This window comes from Coloeus monedula (genome assembly GCF_965178545.1).
Source record: "Coloeus monedula genome assembly, chromosome: 2".
In the NCBI taxonomy this organism is placed as follows: Eukaryota; Metazoa; Chordata; class Aves; order Passeriformes; family Corvidae; genus Coloeus; species Coloeus monedula.
In genome coordinates this window covers 106,147,109-106,162,070 of record NC_138782.1, presented here as the reverse complement: position 1 = coordinate 106,162,070, position 14,962 = coordinate 106,147,109, and the positions used below count along the sequence as shown (strand labels likewise).

General features: G+C 42.2%; 1 protein-coding gene across 3 annotated transcripts in view; it reads right to left on the bottom strand.

Moving 5' to 3' along the window:
• LPIN1 (lipin 1) overlaps positions 1-14,962 on the bottom strand; it is an 83,375-nt gene that overhangs the window by 59,685 nt on the left and 8,728 nt on the right. The gene's annotated exons all lie outside the window — the stretch shown is intronic.

Genomic DNA, 14,962 nt, shown 5'->3' with positions numbered 1-14,962 from the left:
GTTTATTCCATGAGTAGTGCTCTGCAGACAGGTAGCACAGGAGCCTCAGCAGAGTGACGGTACTTCCAGAGACAGAGCCCCACAGATGAGGTGACAATTACTGTGACAACCTCTTTACAAACGCACAGAAGTAGGAGTGAAGGGTGATTTCATTTTTAAAGAAGCCACAGTTGCAAGACACTTTGACATTAATTAATACCCACTAAGTACGTAAGCTTTCAGTGTTGCTGGAGATGAAGGGACACATACAAATAGAAGGAAAAGTTATTGAAGAGAAATTCTGAACTGCATTTTATAATACTTCTTATTCCATAGTGAAATTTCTTACTCAAAGGACTAATACTACAGTATCAATAAATATGATAGTGATGATATGAACAAATAACTTGAAAGATTTCCCTTTCTTGCCTAGAAAACTAACTTTCAAATATGGTGAGATGTGCTGGTGGTGTGTTCTCAAAACACCCATATTCCATCATATTCAAATCTCAACATTTTTCAAGCACAAATATTCACCAGGAAAAAAACCCCAGCATTCTGCTCCCTATCATTCTCAAGTTATATGACACCCAGAATACTCCGCGGAATTTTACTGAGCAATTAGAAAAGGCATCAAATTACCCTTTTTCTGAACTTTCTTCCATTTGAATAAAAACAATGAAACCATTTCAAATAAGGAGCAATCAGAAATAGCAAAACAAGCACTACAGAAATAAATTCACCTAGTTCTGGTAGGTCCAGTTCTTAAGGGTTCCATTATTGATAATTACACTGGTGATTACACACACACACACTCTGGTACCTGTATAATTAGAATATCATTTTGTGTGGGGGATGTGACAAGTAAGTTTGAGGTGGCACTATCAGAGGAAGACAGAGAGGTCTGGCACATAGGCCTTCTCTGTTCATGATAATATCTTACACTTGGAACAATCCACTAAGGACTCCACTACAGTATTCAAACAAAATTTACCAAGTCTTTCAACAACCTTATGGACCAGAAGTTATTATAAATTCCATTTATCAAATTAAGAAACTGAGATACATCCTGATTAAATGACTTATTCTGCATTACAAAGGAATTCTAGCATCTGAATTACGAACAGACCTCTTTCCACATGGCCCATTGTTTTAACAAGTGGTCTATCTTTTCTCAGACGCAGAATAAAAATACAGGCACTGTTACACCAATAATTGAATGAACAGAAATACTCTTGCAGGCTAAATTAATAATTGAAATACAGTTGCATGTTGTATGCAAATGATGAATTCAATATTGTCAGCGATTGAATCATGGACACAGACTGGCAGGGAATCTGAATCGTTTATTCAAAGGAATGAGCTGGTTTTATACACTTTTCTAAGGCACAGTATTTCCTTATAAGGTAATCCTCACTATGTGACCTATCCGAGGTTGCCACATCAGTAACACACTTCCTAAGTGTCCTTTTACGGGGTGGTCACTCGCTGTTCACCCGTCCATCAGCTCCCAGCAGGCTCCTCTCTGTAGGGGTCTGCCCTGTGACACCTCCTCCCCCCAGGGTCCGGTGGAGACAAGCTTCTCTGTGCTGCCTGTGCTCCTTTGTGCTGCCATGTGCCTCTGCAGGCCGGTTTTACAGCTCACAACCCAATTCTGTCTTATAATTCCCTATAAATAAAATTGCATTTTCCTGTTGCATATGCCTGTTTGTGTTTAAGAGGTATCATAGAGTGGTTTGGGTTGGAAAGAACCTGAAAGACCATCTAGTTCCAAACCCCCTGCCATGGTCAGACACATCTTTAATGAGACCAAAGTGCTCAAAGCCCCATCCAACCTGGCCTTGAACACTCCCAGGGATGGACCATCCACAACTTTTCTGGGCAACCTGTTCAGTGCCTCACCATGCCCACAGTAAAGAATTTCTTCCTAAAATCTAATCTAAGCCTACCTTCTTTCAGTTTAAAGATGTTCCTCCTTGTCCTGCCACTACAAGCCCTTGTAAAGTTTTCTTGTTGCCCCTTTCAGTACTGGGAGGTGCCATAAGGTCTCCCAAAGAGCCTTCTCTTCTCCAAGCTGAACAACCCCAATTCCCTCAGCCTGTCTGCAGAGGAGAGATGCTTCAGCCCTCTGATCACCTTCGTGGCCTCCTCTGCACTTGCTCCAACAGACCCACGTCTTCCCTGTGCTGGGGACCCCAGAGCTGGATGCAGCACTCCACGTGAGGTCTCACAAGAGCAAAGCAGAGGGGCAGAATCACCTCCCTTGCCCTGCTGCCCATGCTGCTTTTGATGCAGCCCAGGACACAGTTGGCTTTCAGGGCTGCAGGCACACAAGCTTTCTTTTTTCTTCTTTCTTAACAACAATCAGAATTCCATGCTCCAAAAAATAAATCTCAGAAACATTGTAATAGGAATTGCCACAGGAAAACAGTACATTTCATCAGCAGAAAAGTCAACAGTGTGTTGCCACAGAGTTGGTAATTTTACAAAACAGCTGCTGCCTGTGCATTCAGCTCCTCTGAAAAACAGTGATCAGAGACAGTCCTGTAAAACATTCTTTGTGTACTGGTGCAACAACCACGCGACTCTCCAGGATCCCTGCCAACATTTGGAAAGTACAGTTAATGTTGCAGTTAAGTATTTGATCTTTAGAGTTGTCTAACCTCTGTTCCTGCTCACATTTGGAAAACAACCCTAAGGAGCTTTCATTCAGACCTGCAATTAATGGAAAAATTTGGTTTTTAATGAGTTATATTTTGTCCATTTTTTAGAGTGACTGTTGTAAATCAACTGTCTGCCTTTCCTATTTAGTAGGCTTGGAAATGCAAACTAACATGAGTAAAAATGATTTTAAAGCAGACACAATGTATTAAATCTTTCCTTCAGCTGTGCCAGCCTCAGCAGGCCCCCTGCTGACCTTAGAGAATGAGCTAATGTGGGGAAAAGATGACCTTGCACTTAAGCTAGTGAAATAGGACTCAAGTGCTATTCCTGTACAGGACAATCAGAGTCAAGGCACAGGCGGAGGCGCTGGGACACTCTGGCCTGTGCCCTGACGCTGGAAAAACAGCACTTGGCACGGGTGCTGCCACAGTCATCTGGCAGCTCCCAGCTTGGGAATGAGCACAGAGCATTTCCAACAGGCCTCTCAAGGAGGCCAACTGGTTTTGAGTGCTGATGGAGCTTAATAGGATCACAGCAGGTAGCATCAAAGCCAGAGAATGGGCACTGTCACTGTTTAGTTTACTACCACCAGTGTAGGCAAGAGATCCAGATCTCTTCTGGAGCTACCTGAGCTTTTTTCCTTCCAGGAGTGAGGGCATATCACAAACAATATTGCACAGTTCTCCTGATGTCTAAAATAATTAATGTACTCCTAAACTGTCTGGGAAAATTCAATAATATTTACAAGAAAACTGTAATCCATAGTGCAAAGCAATATTTGCCCTTTGACCCCTAAAGAGAGTCTTTATGACTCTATATTGCCCAGTCTGGCAGCATTAAGCCAAACTGTACTTTTCCCAACTAGGCATGGAGCGTTTGAGAATTAAGATATTTCTTATAGCTGGTAGAAGTTGAAGTAAAACAGAAGACTCAGAGATATGGCCTGGTATCTGCAGAAGAACAGATTAGTCTATATTTCATATTCTCATTTATAGGAAAAAATATATCTTATATAAAAATATTGCAAGGAAAAAATGAAAAGATAGTAACTGTAATCCATGCCTCCTTGGGAGAGATATGGAAATGCAGTGAGCATGAAATGAAACAGGAAATATTTAGGCATTAGGAAAACTTTACAATAGTAAGAGCACCCAAGCTCTGGTATGGCTTGCTGGGAGAGGCTGAGATCTTTCAGAGCAGGCTGAACACACATTTGACAGAAATGTTTTAATTATGGTTGAATTTGCCTCTAGGCATAGAGATGGACCAGATGATCTCTGAGTCTCTTCCAACCTTATATTCTAGTAGTCTGTGATAAAGTGACATGGCAGAATGAGGGTCTGTTTTCAGGAGTTCTTTCCTAGCAATGAAATCTCACAGTGGAAAAAAATTCAGAAACCAGTGACAAAAACCCTGCTATGTGAAATGTTTTGAATTTAGGAAAACAGTGCAGAAACATGTTGTAGGGAAGCATGGCAGAGTAGCCAAGGGATGGGCAGGGTAACCTAAACATCTCTTCTGTCTCAAACTTCTGACTCAGTCCCACAATATCACCTGACTGGTGTTTACCTCATCACACTGATGCAACAGGTGTTGTAAACAAAGTTATTCATTTGTGAATTACTCAAGTAATTTAAATCATGTTCCTACTGTAATCATGCCTCTAAATGTAGTTAAGTACACACTGAGTGCTTCATTTCTGCTAACACCAGATAAAGAGATCCTTTTACTTCCCTTGAGGATCATCTGATGCCCAGAGTGAGTTATATTTTCCCTGTAGTGTGGGTGCCAAGTGCAAAACAGCTGGTCTGTTCTTTCACCGAGAACCAGAGTAGGCACCTTTTGTGAGGAGATGCTATCTCCAGTATAAAGTAATTTTAAGCAACGAAGAGGAAGGAGGGCCAGCTTCTTTCAAGATGACAATCCAATTGCCACAAGACCATATGACCTTTCTAGGTGACCTAAAGTAAGAAAACCATTTTCTAGCTTCTCAAATAAATCAGGTTTGACTGACAACTTTAATTTTCCTGGAGAGGTTGTAAATAGAGACAGACAAAGCTTGGGACATGAGTAAATAATGTGGAAAAAATGTAACTACCAAGAGTTCTGTCAGAAACTGCGGTAGTGAGTACCTAGTTAAGTGGCTTGATGTTGTAACCCTCCAAACAAAAAAATCCTTATTTATATTTATCTTTTATAAGAAGGCTACCAAAATAAAGCCACTGGTCTGTAGGAGGCCACACGGGGGCTGCAGCCCATGAGATGACGACAGAAGAGTTTTAAGTATTTTGCAACATGGAAGCCAGAGACAAGTTTTGTCATATGAAGCAGAGGAAGCACAACAAGAAACCAGTTCTGCTTTATCACCTCACTCAAACCTGGCCCATGTTGGTGCTTCCAAGTCAAAGAAGCCATTATGCTCAAGCACTCCTGTAGCTCCAGGGTCTGAAGGCATCACATGGAGACAGAGGAACAGGTGTAGGGTGGGAAGATCACAGCAGCTTGGAGTCTCCTTGCTTGCCCAGCCCTCCCAGCCTCTATTGCTCTGGAGACAGCATGGGTGCCAGGGCAGCTCTTGCAACATGAGCAGTTTTCTCCCTGCCCCTTCCCTGCTGAAAACTTGGATACCTGCATTGGAATAATAGAATGGCTTGGGTTGGAAGGGACTTTAAAGACCATCTAGTTCTAACCCCCCACCACCATGGGGAGGGCTGCCACACACTACACCAGGCTGGTCAAATTCCCATCCAACCTGGCCTTGTACACTTCCAAGGCTAGAGCATCCACATCTTCTCTGGGAACTTGTGCCAGCGCCTCACTCCTCACAGTACATATTTTTTTCCTAAAATATAATATAAATCTCTCCACTTTTAGTTTAAAACTGTTCCCTCTTATATGATCACTACCTGCTCATGTAAAAAGTTGTTCTCCCTCTTTTTTTATAGTCCTTTTCAAGTACTAGAAGGCAAATCTAAGGTCTCCTCAGAACCTCCTCTCCTCCAGGCTGAACAACCCCAACCGTCTCAGCCTGTCTTCATAGGAGAGCTGTTCCAGCATTTTTGTGTCCCTCCTCTGGACTTGCTCCAACAGGTCCATGTCTTTCCTGCACTGAGAACCCCAGAGCTGGATGCAGCACTGCAGGCAGGCAGCTCACCAGAGCTCCTTTCGATGGAGCCCAGGATACATTTGGCTTTCTGGGCTAAGAGCGCAGATTGCCAGTTCCTGTCCAGCTCTTCATCCACCAGAACCCCCAGGTCTTTATCTGCAGGGCTGCTCTCAATAAATTCATCTCCCAGTCTGTACTACATCAAGTTCCTAAATGATTTTGAAATCCAGATGTAAACTGAATGCTTTGTAATAATCCAGCCTATAAACTAAAAAAAAAAAAAAAAATCCACGGCATTTCTGTCCTGGAACTGTTGCAAACTGCAGCAGGGCTCAGGCATGGTGGTTTGCTAACCACACTTTAGAGTTTGAAGTAAAGATAAAACTAGGACTGAAGGTAACACACTGTGAAGCTGTTCATTTAGCCAGAAACCTCACTGAGTACATCCCAGCACTGGGTTAACACAGGGTACTCTGGTCTTTGAAATGCACCCTGAAAGAGCCTCATGCAAGGTCTGGATTCTTCCTGCTGAGCTCCTCCCATTTCTTAACCTCACCCTAGTCACTCACAGAGAGAATTATCAGATGTTTATCTAACATCTTTCCACACATGCTGATAAAGGCTGTTTTGTCATGTCCCACAGGCCATTCAGCTGGGCGGAGCGTGTTTGGCTGCCACCACTATTGGCAGAGGTGGTGGCCCCACCACCACACCTACACTTGCTTTTGTTGGATGTTTTAAAGGCTGCAGTTAACACTGCACCTTGGAATGTTTCTCTTAGGAACTACCCCAGGCTACCAAAAGGTGTTTCATGAGGTGATGTATCCAAATCACCTGATGTTCACCCCACCCTCTCTCATGGCATCAGCCTTTCCACAGCCAGAGGCTTCCCTGGGCAACTTCACCATCAGCCCTGGACATGGGAGTGGCTACCCACAGCTTTCCCCAGACCACAGAAGAGGGCAATACATGCCTTTTAACAGAGAAGGGTGAAAATGGCTGTTCCTCCTCACAGCCAGGGGCAGAAAGCTGAAGGGTAGTGGAGCTTCACGACCGCAGTATTGACACTGCCCATGGCCTTGCAAATTCAGCTTAGCCTTGGTGAGGCTTTGGGTCATCCAGACTCTCATTGTTAAGTACAAGGCAGAGGAATTCAGAGCTAGATCTGGCAGACTGTAGGATCTGCAACCACGAAGAATCTGTAAATGCAGGGTTTTCATGATGTAGAGCAAACAAAACTGATCTGCCCCACTGATGTTCAGTCTGAGACACAACATAGGTGCTCAATCATGTAAACAGAGGACCCTCAGAAGGGAAAAAAGGCAGGAACTATTAAGAAGTTCTTGACTTAATTCAGAGGGATTCTGGTCAAACAGGTATGGCAGCAGAGCTGAACTGGCAGCAGGCTTGTTTGAAGACTTGAGGAACTGGGTTTGTGCCACACGCAGGATCGCCAGGCTCCCCAGCACCCAGCAGTACATAGAGCAAAGCTGCTACTGCTGCTGTGCTGCACCTACTCTTCATATAAAACCGGGCACAGACTGTGTTTTCACTTGCTAGCTAACTTTGCCATGGGTGACATACAAATACCTTGTACAAATACCTTGAAGAATTTTGTGGAGAGCCTTTGGAAAAGGGCATTTCCCTGATCCCATTTTCTTCTGTGCAAATTTAGACATGCGTTTCAGGAGTGGGGATGGCATTAGGAAGATGACAGCACAAAACTGGGTACCGTACACTGAAAAGCTGCAGGAGCTTTTCATGTTATGAATTGAACCCTTTGTCCATTTGCCTACTGCAGCTGCCTCCGTAGAGGCATAAAGGTCATGGCAAGTGGGAGGTAATGGCCATATCTGGGGCTGACCTCTAAAATCTAGCCGAGCTTTTTATTCTCTCTATTTACTTTGTTTGCTTGTAGACTTTTACTCAGAGGTCTTCCCTATGGGTATCATAGCTATTTTAGGCTGCCAGTGGTGCTTCCCATCCCCCTGTCCATCAATTTGTGGTTAGCCTCCCATCAGAATGCAATTTATTCAAAGAATACTAAATTTTGCCACAGAGGGAAGTTGCATCAAGTCAGTACTGATATGTAAGTACTTGCATATAAGTCACTGTCCAGAGTCAGCAAGGGCACCAACAGTGATGGGCACAACACGTTTTAACCTATAGCTTCATGACAGGCTATATAGAGTCATAACAAGCCTCCATTAAAGTGTCAGTGAATTAAAATACACATGTGAGTTTTTCCCCCTTTGTCCATCTAGGAAAAGAAAAACAGATAGGTTTGCTGTTCTTTGAAACCCTTCAAGCATTTAACTCTTAAAGCCCCATATGCACATTCCTAACAGCAGAAAATAATTGTGTTGTGTGTAATTTTTATAGGGTTTTCTAAAGGGATTGATAGCCACAGCTTTCTAGGGAGTAAGTTTAGGTCATTTTGTGGAACATAGGTATGTTTGTAATATGAAGAGACCTTGTGTCCCAAGATCAGATTTCTGAAGTGGAACAACAGAAAAGGAAAAACAATCCTGTATCTGAGGGGTAGATCAGGAAGTTTGGAAACTTCCATTGAGGCTGGCACTATTGCAGGCTGTCTGTGCTCTGCTGCACAACCCAGCTAACCTCACTCTGCTTCTGTTTTTCTAATATAGAATATTGAAACATTATCAACCTCAGACTACTGTTATGAAAGTGAATTTCTCAATTTTCATAAGTTTTTGACTTCATTGGGTCAGTACACATGGCTCACATATAGTAAAGACTGAGTATATGCAAAAGTAAACACATGTTCATAAATAGACTTTGGAAGCAGCTCCCTACTGGCTCTTGTCCAGAAGGGCAAGAAAATAAGGAGGAGGGGAAAGCTAAGCACGTCTCTTCATTCGTTGCAAGCGATTTGTTTTTCTCGCTGGTGCTACACATTGTTCAGGACTATTTCTAGGAAGAAGGCAGTCATAAAATCCAATCAATATATACTGCAACACTGCTGACTAGAAGAAAAACAGCATGTACAGAACAAGAGGAAGTCTTTGAATCAAATTCTTGGAAAGAAGCATCTCAGAATGCAGTGAGCCAGGAACATATTTTTCCTATGGTACACATTTAGTATTTGTTTACACAGAAAGCTTTAAAAGTATTTAGAAACATTTTTTAAATGTTAATAATCCTTTGGGCTTAAGTGGGCTTTAATTAATACTAACATAATGGCATTAGCTTTGAAATTCTTTCACCATGTCACAATACCACACTTCTAGAAGTTCTCTGCCTCTCCTCCTTCTTCCTTCAGTATTTTGCCTAAACAAGGCTCAGTGGCCCAGGAGCTATCAGTCTCTTTGTTAAATGTCATATAGCTTTTCTCCAGGCCGGGCAGTACTATGGGTGAAGCTTTACAGATCCCAAGCTGTAGAGAATGAAGTTTGTCATCAGTGGATGCTCCACAAAGGACTGGCTGACTTGAGTAGAGCAACTCCAAGTGTTTATTTTACACTCATGAAGACCTCACTGCAGCTAGGCTGGTGGTGAAGCAGTGCTGGATTCATAGGGAACAACCAGCTGCCCTCAGGAATGCGTTGCGACTGTGTTTTCTGCATTTATTGTTTAAGAACAATATGGAGAGACCTCCACCACAAACCTCCCCCAGTATGCACCAACACAGCCAAGGCCAACAGAGATCCACCCGTGTCAGTGGAGGATTCAAGTGCTGTTTCTGTTACCTACACCGGAATGATTTTCCCAGAAGTAAAATCAAGGGAACATCCAAAGCTCTATTTTGTGAATAGTATTTTATTGACTACTTTGGACTTTAAAGGTACTCCTGACTTCAGTGGATGAAGGATTGTTGACGGTTCTGTAAGAAATTAACACCTCCTGATACTCCAGTCTGGTGGGATTAATTTTTAAACTAACTTCACAGCTTAAGTAGTCAAGAAATAATCTGTTTACTGTAGCAGGCTCTTGCATATTTCCTTGTTTTCACTTCATTATGCAATGCCCATAATGTAATTATTCCTGTGTGAAGGGATTCCTGTGGAGGGCGAGCACCTAGGTCCAGCTGTTCTTATTTCGCTTAAGGTGGCAACAAAAGGCTTTATATTTTCAGAGCCTTTTTCACCCAGGTCACAGTCTTCATTACATGGCATTAGTTGAGTAGAAAGATATCCTTCCTCTGGTCTGGATAGTGCTTGTGTTAGTGAGATTTGTTAGTGGATTTGGAGTCTCCATGGTATCCAATTCAAAGATATTTAATGTAAGAATATGTACTAGTTTGAAAACAAACTAGTGGGAGACACCAAGTCAGAATAACAATTTAATAGGGAAATAAAAGGAAAAAAAAAAAAAAAGGCAGAAAACACTGGGTTAAACTGACAGAGTCAGGATACAACCTGACACCGTGTTAGTCAGGGTGGTGGTAGCAGTCTGGTAGAATGTTGGCTGCAGTCCTCCTGAAGCAGTGATCCTGTAGAAAAAGGGTCTGCTCCTCCTCAGAAAGTCCAGTGGTGGCTGTGTAGCTCCGGTCCTCGGGGAATCCAGTGAAAAGGTTGTCTCTGCTGTTCAGAATCTCAGATTATATCCAGGATGGGATGCTTGGTTCCTCCCTCTGGGTGGAGCATCTCACAATGGGGTGAGGCCAATGACAATAGTCATGAGGCCAGGTGTTGATTGGGCTCATTAACAGAAGATGGTCCTGAGGGAGTTATCTCTGAGTCATGAGTCAATGATGGGCAATTAACAGAAAGATAGTCTGGGGGGAGGAGGCAAGGAAACACTGCTCCACCTGGTTTCAACAGCTCATGAGGATGGTAATAGAATATACTGCAACCCAGGACAGAATCCCACTATACTCAGCCCAGATGTACCTGTCTGACTTTAAGAAGAGAGAATAGTTGCCCTTAACTTCAAGGTCACTTTTTTTAAGTGGGATCAGATCCTGGGGCTGCTCCTTTTCCCTTAGATATTCTTAACAAAGATGGTTATGCACCTGGATTCCCTTTCTAATCAACAGGGACTGTAGCACTGTTAGGGCATGATCCATTTAAGCTTCCTTAGCATGGTATGACATAGAACATTTAAATACAGCCTTTTTTCTCTAAATGTACCTCTGACCTGTCTTGGAAAGATGATTTTCGTAACTGCCTGCTATTCTTTTTCCATTACATTTTCCACCCTTTTTTCCCACAGGATAGATCTGCTTTTTTACCTCACCTAGAGCATACTGCTTCCATCAAAGTCAATTTCTCTTCAGCAAAACTCTCATGGCCAGTGGAAAAAGTGGAAACAAGTGCATATACACACTGAAAATCAGTTTAGAAGTCAAAAGAGCTTCCTTTGTTGCAATACTAAATTATCCCAGAGTTTATAAAGTTTTAAATTTTCCTAGAGTTTATAAAGAAAAAGAAGATGCACTAAGAATCACATTCTATACTGCTGTTTGCTGGCCTTCAGCAGTGCTTTGAAGCTTCAGCTGGGGCTCACTTTGTCACATGCTGTACAGGGACAAAATGAAAAGGTTGTGACAAGATGCCTCTTTTGTGAAATCCTCCCTAATTTAAGTAAAATTTCCCCAGATCTTAGCATTCAAAAGTCTGGGCAGACATTCACTCTCTGCTACTTGCCACCAACTTTATTAATATAGTGAGGAACAAGTCATCATTCACATAGGTAGTATAGAATGAGCTGAAGAGTTTGTTTGACATATATGGCAGGGTCAGGAACATGCTGCACATCTACCACGAGGCCAGCAAGTAGTCAGGAGGTATGTCTGCTCCAGCCTGGTTTCTGGAATGCTTGTCTGAGGATTTACAAAGTAGAAAATAAACTACTGGCATTATCAAGCAAATAAGGCCACTGTTCAATAGCTGTGAACTAAGACAAGCCAGTTAAATTGAGGAACTGCTTCTCCCATGTGTAAATGTTGTGCAGATTCCTAGTGAGTAGCATCTTCCCAAACTTTAGAGGAAGCCTAAGCAAGCTCACAGTTCCCTCTGTAGACAGTGGAGAGATAGAGACAATTCCAAGGACTGAGCTACTCCAACAGGATTGTTGCCTTTAGACTGTAGAAACAAATCTTTCAGGGGATTCAAACAAACCCTCTCTTTTCACTGAAATGAGGTAACAAACCTGCAGCATCCTATTTTTTCTCCACTGTGGGTGGAGATCAAATGAACCCACAGGAAAACAGGAGGTGGGAGCCCCATGGAACCTGTGGGAATCCCTGGAGTGGCTGAGATTGAGGTTTCTTCCCCAAGTACCATGTGAGGAAGGGCTAGAGTCTGATGCCTCTGGCTTTTGGCAGCCCTCCTCAGTGGAGGGCAAAGGCTCCTTCCAGCTCCTGTCAAAAGCTAAGGAAAAGCATTACTGGGCTGGAAGCAGCCCAGCTCTTGCCTACAGCTTACATGGGTGCTGTGTGGAAGGGAAACCTTTTCCCCATCAGCCGGCATCCCCATCTCCCTGGATCTGTTGTCCCTCACTATAGGAGAAGTGTCTACGAAGGATGTCTGCACTTCAGGCAGCTCTCTTGAAAGCTGTTTCTTGCATAGGCGAAGTTACAGCATTTCAGGGCGTGGGTATCCAGAGCCAGCCCTACAGCTGCCAGCTCCAGCTGTAGGCATACCTGAAGCCACTTTCTGTTCAAGTTACAAAGCATTTTATACTTTTCTTTGCAGAGTATCTTAACACATAACAACCAATAAACACCATACACAATACCTTTATATTTGCCTATAGCCTATCATAACTACTACCATCACCATATTATAGTCATTATTATCCAATCACAAGAGTAAGTTACAATCTAAGCTTACAGTGGAAAATTCTCAGACTTCTTTTCTTCTTGCTACATCGACATTTCTTGTTTGCCTGCAATAGCTCTCTATTTGGTAAAAACATGTTTTCTATTTACTTATGCTCTTCTTGAGACTTATTTACTTGGTGAAAAACATGTCTTTTTTTGTAGTCACATATCTTTGTCCTGTTCATAAAAATCTCCTTCCAACTCACCTCCAGCCTTTGCCTTCTCAGTTATTCAGTGATCATTGGTTCAGCAAAACATCTTTTACTCTATTACAAAACTTGCTTTAATTTCTATCTCAATCTCAGTTTCTACATTCAGAGATCTTTCTGCCAAGCCTATGCATCTGTGAAACTTTCTTACCAAACTTTCATCCTCCCCAACACCTCACCCTCCAACTCTGCTTCACTCTTGCCATTAACCCCCATCTCTTCCCAGCCTTTCTGCCAAACATGGATCTATCCCCACAGGCTGCTTACTTGTCCTTTCCTGCCTACAGGCTTACAAGAAAAGCACCCAGCCCATGCAAAAGCGAAGTATCTGGATCCTGCAGTAAGCACTGGGTTAATTCTTAGTCCAGAACATTTTCGTAGTTCCACATCCATTGCAGAAACTTCCTTCTCCTACCCAGCTGCCCAGAGCTGCCAAGAAAACTGAGGAAACTTGACCATTGCCTCTTCTGGTGCAATAACCTGCCACCTCTCAGGCAGCCTGCATGAAATTAGACACCTGCTTTGGTCTTCTTCTTGCAGTCATGAAGTGTTGGTATAGTATATCTGCCAAACCACTATTAATAAACCACCTTTTTGTCTGTTGCAGAGGTATGCCAAGATAAAATGCTGTTCCTTCTACCATCCATCTTCTTTTTGTTTCACAGGTCCTGGCAGACCTCTGTTTTCTGTAGTATTTCCTGATCTATTGAGATTTATGCAGTACTTACCAGGGGAGGAGGAATATAAAATTAGTGAACTAGTCAAATAAATAAGAGTTAAAGGAAACTACTTGTTCTCAGCTATACCATTAGGGCCAGACTATCCACAACCTGCTCCCCTGCAGGGAAAAAGAGAGAAAGTGTATTGATTTGGAGCAAAACAGACTTTCTAGCATGGTTTATATCCACATGTGTTGCTGCAAAAATGGTCCGTGCCCATCTTCACAGGCTCGTCCTTTACAAGTCTAATACAGGTGCTGGAGGGAAGCAGGAGAGAAATGAGATGAAAAATAGGGCTAACATCTTCTTTCATTTAAACTCCTTTCACTTATTGTTACTTTTTTGCACAGAAGAGGAAGAAAAGTATTATTGTGTTTGTACTCTGTTTATTAACTGTGTTACCCTGCTCACAGACAGCACAGCCCGATGAATGTCACAGTACATTGCAAAAGGTGTTATTAACATAATCCCCTTTCAACAGATGGAGCAGCTGAGAAAGTTGCAGAAGGTTATTGAAACTCATCCAACAGTGTGAGGGAAAATAGCTTTGTCATCCTGTCTCGGGTCAGCACTGCACTGACCAGGCCAAGAGCCACAGCTCATTTCTCAGTCTTAGCTGAGAGTCAAGTCTTCCCTGACTTGTATTCAAGTTTTGGCCTCTGTTGCACACACAACATTAAATTTCCAGGAGAAGGGATTTAGGAGAACCCAATTTTTTTTTTATCAAAGGTCATGTCTGTTAATTGCTTTAAGTTAGCTCAGTTGCAATGACTGTTCCATTTCCACTGACCTTACAAAAGCACCAGGATTTGGACAGTGAATCCAATTTAGCTAAGGAAATAAAGATGAAGGACATTTAAATACCTATTGGGGAAACTCTCTTTCAAGTTTAATCTGGTTTTGGTTTTGGTTTTGTTTTTTGGGTTTTTTTTTAATAAGGCTAAAACAGATTAAGGGAACTATTGTTTTGCAGAAGTTTTCAAATAAAACACTTGTTTCAAATTATTTAATTATTAAAGAGTATGTTTCCACTGAATTTCCAAAGTGTCTCTCTGAAACAATGCTGCCCCTCAGATGCCTTTGACTCATAAAAACCTCTAAGCAAAACTGGCAGAGTGGAGAGGCTCAGAAATTTATAATGAAAGAAAATCCTTGAATTCTAGGGATTGCTCAGAGATATTTACTGAGATGGAAATCCCACAAAGCCTAGATTTACACCTCTCCCTGATGTTTCTCTGCCTTAAAATATCCAAGAAGTTATGAGTCCTTCCATGGGATTCTAAAATACTTAGAAAAGGGTAGGGTAATCCATCATAATTTCTAGATTTTAAAGGAAAATTAATGATTTTATTAGCAAAGTTATGCAGAATTCCTAATTGCCTGTGTAAGTAAAAATTACCCTTGAGTTGCCTAAACATATATCATTTGCTTTTAAAAGGTCACCTCCATCCTGTAGCAGATTGCAATATGGATGGTGTTAGAGCCAAAGCTGTGC